At 42.9% G+C, this 10,122-nt stretch overlaps 1 long non-coding RNA gene across 2 annotated transcripts in view; it reads left to right on the top strand.

Annotated features, from left to right (window-relative positions):
• Nucleotides 1–916: 916 nt before the first annotated feature.
• The window catches only part of LOC115086243, a 97,817-nt gene continuing 88,611 nt past the window's right edge, over nt 917–10,122 (top strand). For both annotated transcript variants that reach the window (XR_003855181.1, XR_003855180.1), the window contains exons 1-2: nt 917–1,396; nt 7,927–7,970. This is a non-coding gene — a long non-coding RNA (uncharacterized LOC115086243). The remainder of the gene's footprint in view (nt 1,397–7,926; nt 7,971–10,122) is intronic.

The following is a 10,122-nucleotide window of genomic DNA, read 5'->3' as shown; positions in this document are numbered from 1 at the left end:
ACTGTGTGGAATTAGCCCCACTTTAACTCTGGCAATCAGAATGATCTGATTTGCATGAAGTTCAGAATAAATCAGCGTCAATTCAGCCATCAATAGCTTTAGTATTTGTGCACAATGCACCTGGAGGACATTCACAAAATATATTGACCTATTTTGAGTGTCTTAATAATGAATTACTTTTCACCATTTCTCCCCTTACCCATTTCACCCACTTTTCCTCCCAGCATTCCAGTGCAACCTGAAAAAAGCTCAAAGGCTCCATTTCGGGAGATGACCTTCAGAATCTGAATTCCCACAGACCCCCATGAACTCATGTTTCAGACAACCTGAATTTCAAATGGTGCTTAGGAATAACAAAATACATGCCTCTGCAAAGCTCAGAGTGACCCTTTCAGGGGCTGCCAGCATCAGGCAATAGCAAGGCATTGTCTGATAATATCACCTCCAGAAAGAACCATTCTAGATCCCATTTGTACTGCATAGTAACTGAACATGTTACAAAGGATTTTAGCAGCAGGTGCTTAGAGCAGAGATGGCCTGTGAGTCCCAGAGCAGCCTCTTGTAGATTTACAGCTTAATGGCTCCCATTTTCACAAAGTGACTTTTATGCAGAGGCCTGGTTCAAAATAGAAATAGAAGTCTGAATTAAATAAGGCTGTTGAGTGAAGTATTATATCACATGCTCATTGTGTGCCACTAAGGTAAATTTAGGTAGAGCTTTGTGTGTGTGTTTTCAGAGCAAGTGTGCAAAGCTGAGCTTCTGAATAGGTATTATGTCCTATCAAGGATGCATTGTTTAGCAGATCTCATACCTAACAATGCCTCATTGTTCAGGCAACAAAGATCAGGACATAAATTACCAGTTTTCCAAACTCCTCATCATTTTCAGTGTTCTTCAGTGCTGTACAGACTGGGATATTCCTGCGGCAGCCCCCTGAGCTGCATGCTCACCTGTCACATACACACAGCAACTATAGAGGGTTTGCTAAATGGATGGCTCCAGTACCAAGAGGAAGCAAGGAATGAGCTTTGCTCTGCAGCACAAGGATTTCACTCTGTCACCTAGCTCTGAAAAGGTGGATTGACATGGATGCAACAACCATAGGATGCTAAAGATCTGAAACTGCTGGGAAACATCCTGGACGTTACAAACAACAGCTTACAGGGAAGGATGGAGCAAGACCTCTAGGAGGAATATCATCCTTCTGGTTGCTTCAGTTAGTTGCCTCTTGCTTCTGACACTGGGATTTCTGCTTTACAGCTTTGAAGCTGTGGAAAGCTTCACCAGAGAAGAAGATCTTGTTTTACTCTCTGTGTTTTGTGGGCGTGTTTGCTTGTTCTCAGGTTTAAAGGATGCACTAAGACAGAATGTGAGGGAAGGCGCTAGAATTCCCATGTAAGTTGGTGAGAAGTTATTGAATATCTGTGGGATGTTATAGAATATGCAGAAGCTGAGCTGATATTCTGGCTTGGGACAAATGGATGTTTCTTGTTGTGAATCTCTTCCACTGCTGGGTGATTTAAAAGCCCTCAGGATATAATAAAACAACAAGTGAGTTTCTAATTTCCAGATTTCTACCTACCACTAGAGAAGTGAAAATTCTGTATCTGAACTGCTTTTAACCCATGTTTAAAAGAAATCCAGTCTCAGAACAAGTATTTCATAGCATTTATTTTACTATCCTTAATTTCCAGCATCCCCATGAGGTCCCCATCCGGCAACAAAAGAGAAACTTCCTGCTGACTAAATAAACCGAGAAAAAGTTTTGGTTTTTTTCTCTTTTGTTTTATCCTTTTGAAGGCATTAGGAAAGAATACTGTTCCCAAAGCTTGCATCCCTATCTACCAAACAGCACACAAATAAGTAGGCACTCATGTATGCGCACACAATGGAGGTGATACAGCCAGGGCCCGCAAACAATGTTTGAAAAAAAAAATCTTTAAACATTTTCTACTTAATCAATTGATCAGTGTAATTGAATTTTGTAATCTGGGGTTGGGGGAGACATTGTTTTTAGTTAATGTGTGCCTCTCTGGGTCCTTCTTGGGCTATCTGGCAGCAGCTGGTTTAAGAAGGCTCACCTAACCCTGATGGAGTATTGTGCTGGCACTGCAGGTAGTGGCTCCGCAGACTGCTCCTCAGGCACCTGGCACTTAGAGTCCATGGCTACTGTTTGATTTGGCTTGTGTACTAATCAGTTGACTACCACTCCCCTCCACCCCCTCCTCCCCCAATCCTGCCAAAAAAAAAAAGGGTAAAGGGACTGAGGAAGGAACTAATGCAGTGTATGCCTACCTCCTCCATCTCTGGGCTTTTACAGACCACCTTCACTGCCTCCCATGGTAGATGTCCCACCAGCAGGACCGCTGGTCTGGCCTGGCAGGAGAATGTAAACAGGCCTTTGATGTCTTTGCCCTTGCTAATGAGTGTAGATGATTTAAAAACACAATGAGGTCTTTGCTACTCAACAGGCCTAAGCTTCCTCCACTGCCAAAGAGTTTCCTCTGTCACAGGCTTCATTCATCCCCCTCCCCAACTGGGGCTGTGTTAACAAACAACTGCTGTAACCCCTAAAGGTAGCAGACCCAGCAGGATTCAGCACTTCAGCTGGTTTGCTGTTTATGGTTCATGCTGTGCAGTTGTGATACTGGCACCCCCAGTTAGTGTTTAATGTCCAAGATATAAAGCTTGTTAAAAGTGATGCCATTTTCTTGCATCCCAAGACTCTCTTTTTTTTCATTTGATCTATGGAAATAAATTGTTTGCTCGCTATGACTGAGTTCAGAGTGATTTAATTACCGAGGCCTATAATCCAGGGAAATAATTGAAAAGAGATTGTTTTTGAGAGTAGCCTGTAGAACGGGGAAAGAAAGGTCTAGCAGAATCCTGAAGGAGGTTTTTGACACTTCAGTCTTAATTTGCTCTATTTAATCTCACAAATTATCCCTCCATTTGACCTTAGTAAACACACAAATATAAATCTTATGTTGTGTATTCCATGGTCTAAGAGCTGGTTTCTTTAGGTTTACTAGGTTGCATAAAGTATCTCTTATTGTCCCCAAATTCTTTCCGGATTTATAACCTGTGGAGATCTGTTTACTACCTGGTGTTACCGTGCACATAAGCCCCCCCAGAGTTTTCTTACGTGTAGAATTCTAATAGCCTGGAAAAACAAAATCATTCCTTGTTGCTTCCGTTATCTCATCTTTGGTCAATGATGAGGTAGAATGTGAGCACTGGAGTCCACGCCGGTCCCTTTTTCAACCGCATGCATCAGCATTATTTTGTTCCCTTCAATAAAATATTCCCATCTTAATGTATGAAAGGGGATGCTTTGCCTGGCTCTTGCAAGATGCCTTAGGTGCCCCGTGTAAGCCTTAGGCTGAGAGATTCAAGTGCCTAAGAAAATAAGCCAAGAGAGAGTGAAAGCAAGTTGATGCGCTTCCAATATGAAACCCGTAGTGATGCTGTTAATTGTGTGTTAAGGCTTGCAGTGGTCCAGCAATGCTGGGGCCCGGCCCTTGTCACAGGGCACACAGAGTATCCTCCTCAGCAGTCAGTCACTCTTCAGCTTAGTTAAGACAGAAAAAGAAATCACATTTTTAAACATAATAAAAAAAATTAAGACCAATTTTAACTTAAAATAATGGCTACATGCTTTGGAAGACATTCAAAATGGGTTGAAAAGAATATGTTAAGTTAACAATAGTGGCAGAATAAAAGGGTTTTCTAGTTTGACTCTCTGTCATCTAGAGGACAGGTTTCAATGCATTTACAGGGATTGACTTATGCCGTCTCAAAGTTGTGCCTCCTTCAATTATGGATAAAAATAGTCATATTGGCTGCATTAGGAGAGGCATTCCTGGGGGAACATTTGGGGTGGGATTGGTGTAGAGACGCAGATTGCCTTTTCAAGCCAGCATGCATTTTTTCTGGTAGAAAAGCTGCTTGCACAGAAAGCAGCTGCAGAAGTCCGCAATTTTCAATGATAAAGTCCGTGGGTACTTTCTCTTTGAAAATTGCTGCAGAGTGTGTGGGTAAAAAGAACCTATGGATTTTGCACCAAAATGGAAAGTCCGAAAATTGCTCCCCTAAGGCACAATAGCCTTTCCTTTGGCACGGATAGAGAGACTCTCTGCTCTTAAGATGAACTTGTGTGCAGTAACAGTAAAAAAATGATGGGACATTATAGGAAAAGCTTTGCAACAATCTGCATACATTTTACATTGCAGCAATTTTCAAAGCCAGCTCCCACAGACCTGTTTGCTCTGAAAATGACTTCTGGCCAAACTCCTCGCAAGCGGTTACTCCCTCTGTCCAGTGCACGTAGCTCTGCCATGACAATGTCTGCACCCACTTTTTCAAATCCAAAAAAGCATGCAAATAACTGAAAACCCCACCCCTGGGCTGCCTCTTCGGAGCCAGATCTTTTGCGGGTTCTGTTACCTATATATCAGGTGGGCAGCTTTATAAAAGGCCATTTCCACCAGTCAGGCGCGCTTTACCTGCAGAAAGGCCTTTTAAAATTGCACACCAGATGAGCAATAATTATGTACTGTGCTCCTAGGTATAGGAGCTCTGTACGAACTTGACAACAAATATTCTGCTTGGCGAGGGCTAGTTGCCATTGGCTCAGAGCTCATAAAGATAATTTTCGGATACGAGCTTGCACAGATCTGTCCAGGGTCTGGCAGCAAATCTTTCACTCCAGTGCGTGCCAGCTGTGTGTGTGTATGTGTGTGAGCGTGTGTGTGTGCGTGCGTGTGCATGCGTGTGTGTGTGTGTGCGTGTACGTGCGTGTGTGTGTGCGTGTGTAGAGACTTCAGCTGCAAGAAAACCATAGCTCGATCACACTGGTCAAACAAACCGGGGACTTCCAGCAAACAAAGGTCTAAACATAACCAACCTGTGCCCCTGTAAAAAGTTTCAATCAGACTTCCCAAAAGCTTTGGCAATTCTTTCTGCAGAGAACTTAGGCTGGAATCAAAACCCTTCAGTGGTTCCATTCCAGAGGTGGGCAGACTTTCACTGCGGGAGTCAAACATTTTGTGCATTCCAGTGTGGGCTGACTCCTATGCTTTCGGACGTTAAAAGTAATAGCAAGGCCCTGGTTTTTTTAATGAAAAAAAAATGCATGTTTAAATGTTCAAACTCGTTTGTATGCATCCTTTTATTTTTTAAAGGCTTAGGGAAGCCTAAAAACATCTGACTTGACCTTGCCAGTCACCTTGGGTGAGTATTGCAGGTTTCCTGTCTCCCATATTTTCACCTGAACTGGTAACCACTCTAAACAGAATTAGAGATTGAATTCAGAAGTATCCATCCACGAACTTTCCGGAATAACTAAACATGAATAAAGGAGGCATTTTCTTCTTCCCTGCAGCAGATTATTGATACACGCATGAAGACTCTCATCTCTCAAGAAAAAGGTGACAGTGAGAGAGGGGAAATAATTTTTCCTGTTCTTAAATAAATCAGCATCTCTCTAATCTTAAAGGTAACTTTGTCAGGAACTCTTGGTTAAAGTGTTTGAGCCCCATTTGTATTAAGTTCTACACGTTCCCACAACAAACAGTACTGAATTGCTTTTGTCATGGTCATCAACCTTTTTACTCATGGTTTTCTTTCAACATTATAAAAATATTTTGTGCACCCCCCCCCCCTCCCCCAAGTTGTTTAGTTGTTTCCCTCTTGCACTTTTTGGCAGCACTTTCTACAACTCTTCTTATCCAGGAGTTGATAAAGGAAAAACTGTGAGAGTACGCACCGCACCCCATCCTCCTCATCTCCGTTCATCTTTTCCTCTTTCCTTTCCCTTCCCTCCATCACATTTTCAGTTCCCTCCATCCTCACACCTCCCCTCTTCCGCATCTCATCCTTCCTCTTTCTCACTTTTCACTTAGCGCTCTCCTCCCTCCTTTTTCCTCCCATGTCCAATCTTTTTTTTTTCAGGTGCCTTCCCACTTTCAGCTTCCTCGCCTTTATTCCCCATCCTCCATTTCAGATTTTGCTCCTTCCATATCTCTCCAGTTTTCCTCCTTCTTACACCTCCCTTTTGGGTTTCTGAACTGCCCCCATCTCCTGTTAAGAGTCCTCACCTCCCACATCACCCCCAGGTTCCTCTTCTCTCTCCCCTTTTGCTTCCCATCCCTTCTAACGTTTGGATTTGTCTTGCCCTCGCAGGCCACGGCACCCAGAGCAGTAGCAGACTAAGAGCAGACAGTCACCATGCCAATGTCTTTTCTGTCCCTAGTCCCTGTGCTTCCTCCCTTCCAAAGCACACTTTTCCCTTTCTAAAACAGGATGGGGGAGAGGAGCAGCAGTCACAGGGACAAGGAGTGAAGTCTTACTGAGGCCTTGCTGCTACTCTGACCTCCATTAGGGAGAGGTAGAGTGCAGGAGTGAAGTTGTCCCCAGTAATAGTTGGTAGTTTGGAGCTGATCCTCCATCCTGCATCCCACCCTATGAAGCTTTCACGTGCCCTCTGAGAACATTTGACTATACAGTAACGGAGAAGGCCAATCTAGTCTTGTTTGCACAGTCCACCAGATAAGAAAACAACAGGGCTCATTTTTCTGCAACAATTCAATCATTTGCAGCTATCTATGCTGCAGCAGTCAACAAAAGCAAACAGAATGTTGGAAATTATTAGGAAGGGAATGGTGAATAAAACAGAAAATGTCTTAATGCCTCTGTATTGCTCCATGATGAGACTGCACCTTGAATACTGTGTACAATTCTGGTTGCCACATCTCAAAAAAGATATAGTTGCGATGGAGAAGGTACAGAGAAGGGCAACCAAAATGATAAAGAGGATGAAACAGCTCCCCTATGAGGAAAAACTAAAGAGGTTAGGGCTGTTCAGCTTGGAGAAGAGACAGCCGAGGGGGGATATGATAGAGGTCCAGAACGGGTAAATGTGAATTGGTTATTTACTCTTTCGGATAATAGAAGGACTAGGGGGCACTCCATGAAGTTAGCAAGTACCACATTTAAAACTAATCGGAGAAATTCTTTATCACTCAATGCACAATTAAGCCAGAGGATATGGTTAGTGTAGCTGGGTTTAAAAAATGTTTGGATAAGTTCTTGGAGGAGAAGTCCATTACCTGCTATTAATTAAGTTGACTTAGAAAATAGCCACTGCTATTACTAGCAACAGTAATATGGAATAGACTTAGTGTTTGGGTACTTGCCAGGTACTTATAGCCTGGATTGGCCACTGTTGGAAACAGGATGCTGGGCTTGATGGACCTTTGGTCTGACCCAGTATGGCATGTTCTTATGTTCTTAATGATATTCAATTATATTTTACAAATATGGTTTCAGGATTAGTACATCAGACCAAAACTAGCAGTAAAAGTGAATATGAGGCTTTTTTCCTTCATGGAAACTTTATACAATATGTCCACTTTCACAAACCTTTTTGTCAGAGACTTTAATAGAGTTTTTATTTTAAATAAAACAAGTCTAACTAAAACAATTATTCCTCTTTTTAAAAAAAAATGTTGAATTAAAACAAAGGTGAAAGACTGCAGAGCTGTTAATGTCTCCATTTTGCACCTTGTATACCATTTTTTTTTTTTTACCATTCTCTTAAGGTGAATAAATTCATGAATTTGAAAGGTTTGCAAAACATTAATGAGAAGATTAACAAAATGTAGTTATACTTCTCCGGTTTTCTTAATCCCTGTTCTCCAGGTGCCAGGGCTCTGTTTATCAAACAGCATATGCTTTGTGTTTAAGAATAGAGATGGGTCAACAATTCAAGGCTGAACTTGAACCAGGCAGATTTCAGATCCAGTGGGGAAATTCATTGGTCTTTTATGGGCAGATCTGAGAAAAATCGGAAATAAGTTTGACAAATCACTTTGGGCTTTTTTAAAATAGGAAACAGCTCAGTAATTTTTTTAATTCCATTTCAGATTTCTTCAGTGGACCATCAAAAAGACCATCAACATTTTCCCAGGTTTGTCAGATTATTTGATGTTTGCATATTTCTTTTTAAGAGATACAGGTTAAAAATCAAATATGCACATCTGCATCTTCAAAACTGCTTGCACATTCACAGATATTGAACAGTGTCAGGCTAAGTACATGCATCCAAAAGAGGGAGTGCAGCAGGGGTAAAAGAAAGCAGTACAAAAAAGGATCATAATATTCGACTCTGGTGCATGGCTCAAAATAAGATTACAATTAGCACTACAGAAAGATTGCACCATATGTCTGGAACAGATTTCCAGAGTCGGTGCATCATATTCCCTCTCTGTCCAGATTCAAATCCGGTTTAAACATTCATCTGGTTGAGGATGCTTTTAAATCCTAACCACTTTTCTACAATAAATGCACTTCCCATTGACTTGTTTGTCATGAATGTTTATCTTGATTAGACTGTAAGCTCCATGTAGTAAGGACTGTCTCTTATGTCTGTCTGAACAGTGCTGGGCCTAGTACTTTAGAAATGATAAATATTAGTAGTGGTAGTATTTTTAAAAATTAGAATAAAAAATATCTCCTATCTCCCTGAACAAAAACTTAGAACATAAGAAAGATATGAAATGCCAAAATGGGTCAGAGCAAGGCTGAGGGCCTGTAGAGAATCTGCCATAGTGGGGTTCCACCCCTGGAAGATAGAGTGGCTGCTAGGGAGGGTTCCCATCCCAGAGGTTAAGGAATAGAGGCAGGGACAACCCTTATATTGGTGCCTAGTGCTTTAGGCACTGCCCCTTTAAGGGGCCTGGATGTTTTGGCAACCTCTATGGCAAGAATTAGCCAGCCCATGTTTTTTTGTGGCTTTATTTACCTGTTGCATTGGGGGTGGTACCCTTTAAGAGCCAAAAGCCTGAGAGAGCAAGGCCCTAGCCCCTGACATTTTTTTCTAGCCAGTGGCTAGAGGGGGCCAGCAAGAGAAGCAGGGAGATCATAGGACCAACAGCAGGCCACAAACCCAGAAGTGTCAACCTGGTTGTGGTACTGCAACAAACAGCCTTATGGAAGGGAAAAGGAAGGGGAGAGGCAGCTGCATTTTGCTAGCCAGGGAACCCAGAAGTAGCAATGGGAGCCATGATCAGCTCTACCCTGCTTTGCTAAGTCCCTGGAAGTGATGCTAGGGGCAGGGTTACTGCAGCAATATGGGGACCTAATAAAGTGTAAGTCCCAGAGGTCTGCTTTGCCCTCCCACCAAAGATGATCCTAAGTCAGACCCATTGTCCATTGAGCCAAGCATTCTTTCTCCAACATTGCCAGTTCAGGTCGCTTGGGAAGAAGTACTCAACAAATTCTAATGGAGAAATCCATTCCTCGTTGTTCACTTCTAGCTCCCAATAGTAAGGGGTTGCACTCCCTAAGCCTTCCTGGTTAATAATTGTTAATATTCGAATACTGACTTAAATAAAGCCAGAAACCCTGGCAAGTCACCGAGGATCGGGTCATTGCGTTCCCAAAGAGGTGAAGCCCAGGCCAGGGCTTTCCCGTCAAGCAAAGACAGGATGTAAGTGATCTTGGCTAGTAACATAGGGAAGTAAATTGGTTGAAGTTCAAAGTGCATACACCACTGGTTAAGAAAGCCCCTACATGACAGGGAGTCTCCTGAGAAGCGGGTGGGTCCTGGTAAAGGTACCACAACTCGTGAAGAACTTACTTGTGGTGAAGTATCTTTGTCAGGCATAGCGGTGTTCAGTCAAGAGTTCAACTGATTGAAAGCAGTTGCCAATGTCTCTAAAGTCAGTTGCTGTTCAGCAATGCATTGGGCCAGGCCTGGGATGGCCTGGAGGGCTGAGACCTGAGCCGGGTCCATGGAGTTAGCAATCTGCTATTGTTCGTTGTGGTTGTGGACCCCTGGGTCATAGTGAGGATGTCTCCACCCACAGGGAGGAGCCCTGTGGGGACTCACTATCACAGGCTCTAGTCAGAATAGGCAGACAACAGTTAAGTATTTTATTACACAGCAACTTAGATATCCCACAAGGTGGTTGTAGGTTCTGTCTTGAGCGACGTGGTGCGAAGCTTGTCCTCCTGGTAGTGGTCCGCAATACGGGATATGCCAAGGCAGTCCCTCTGGAGTGGAGATGCTTTGTAGATGTGATTCGGTAGTGACCCGCAGCGCGGGATACGCCGTGAAT

Source organism: Rhinatrema bivittatum, chromosome 2 (genome assembly GCF_901001135.1).
Source record: "Rhinatrema bivittatum chromosome 2, aRhiBiv1.1, whole genome shotgun sequence".
Classification (NCBI taxonomy): domain Eukaryota; kingdom Metazoa; phylum Chordata; class Amphibia; order Gymnophiona; family Rhinatrematidae; genus Rhinatrema; species Rhinatrema bivittatum.
Note: the sequence above shows the minus strand (reverse complement) of the source record. Positions and strands in the feature narration are given on the sequence as shown.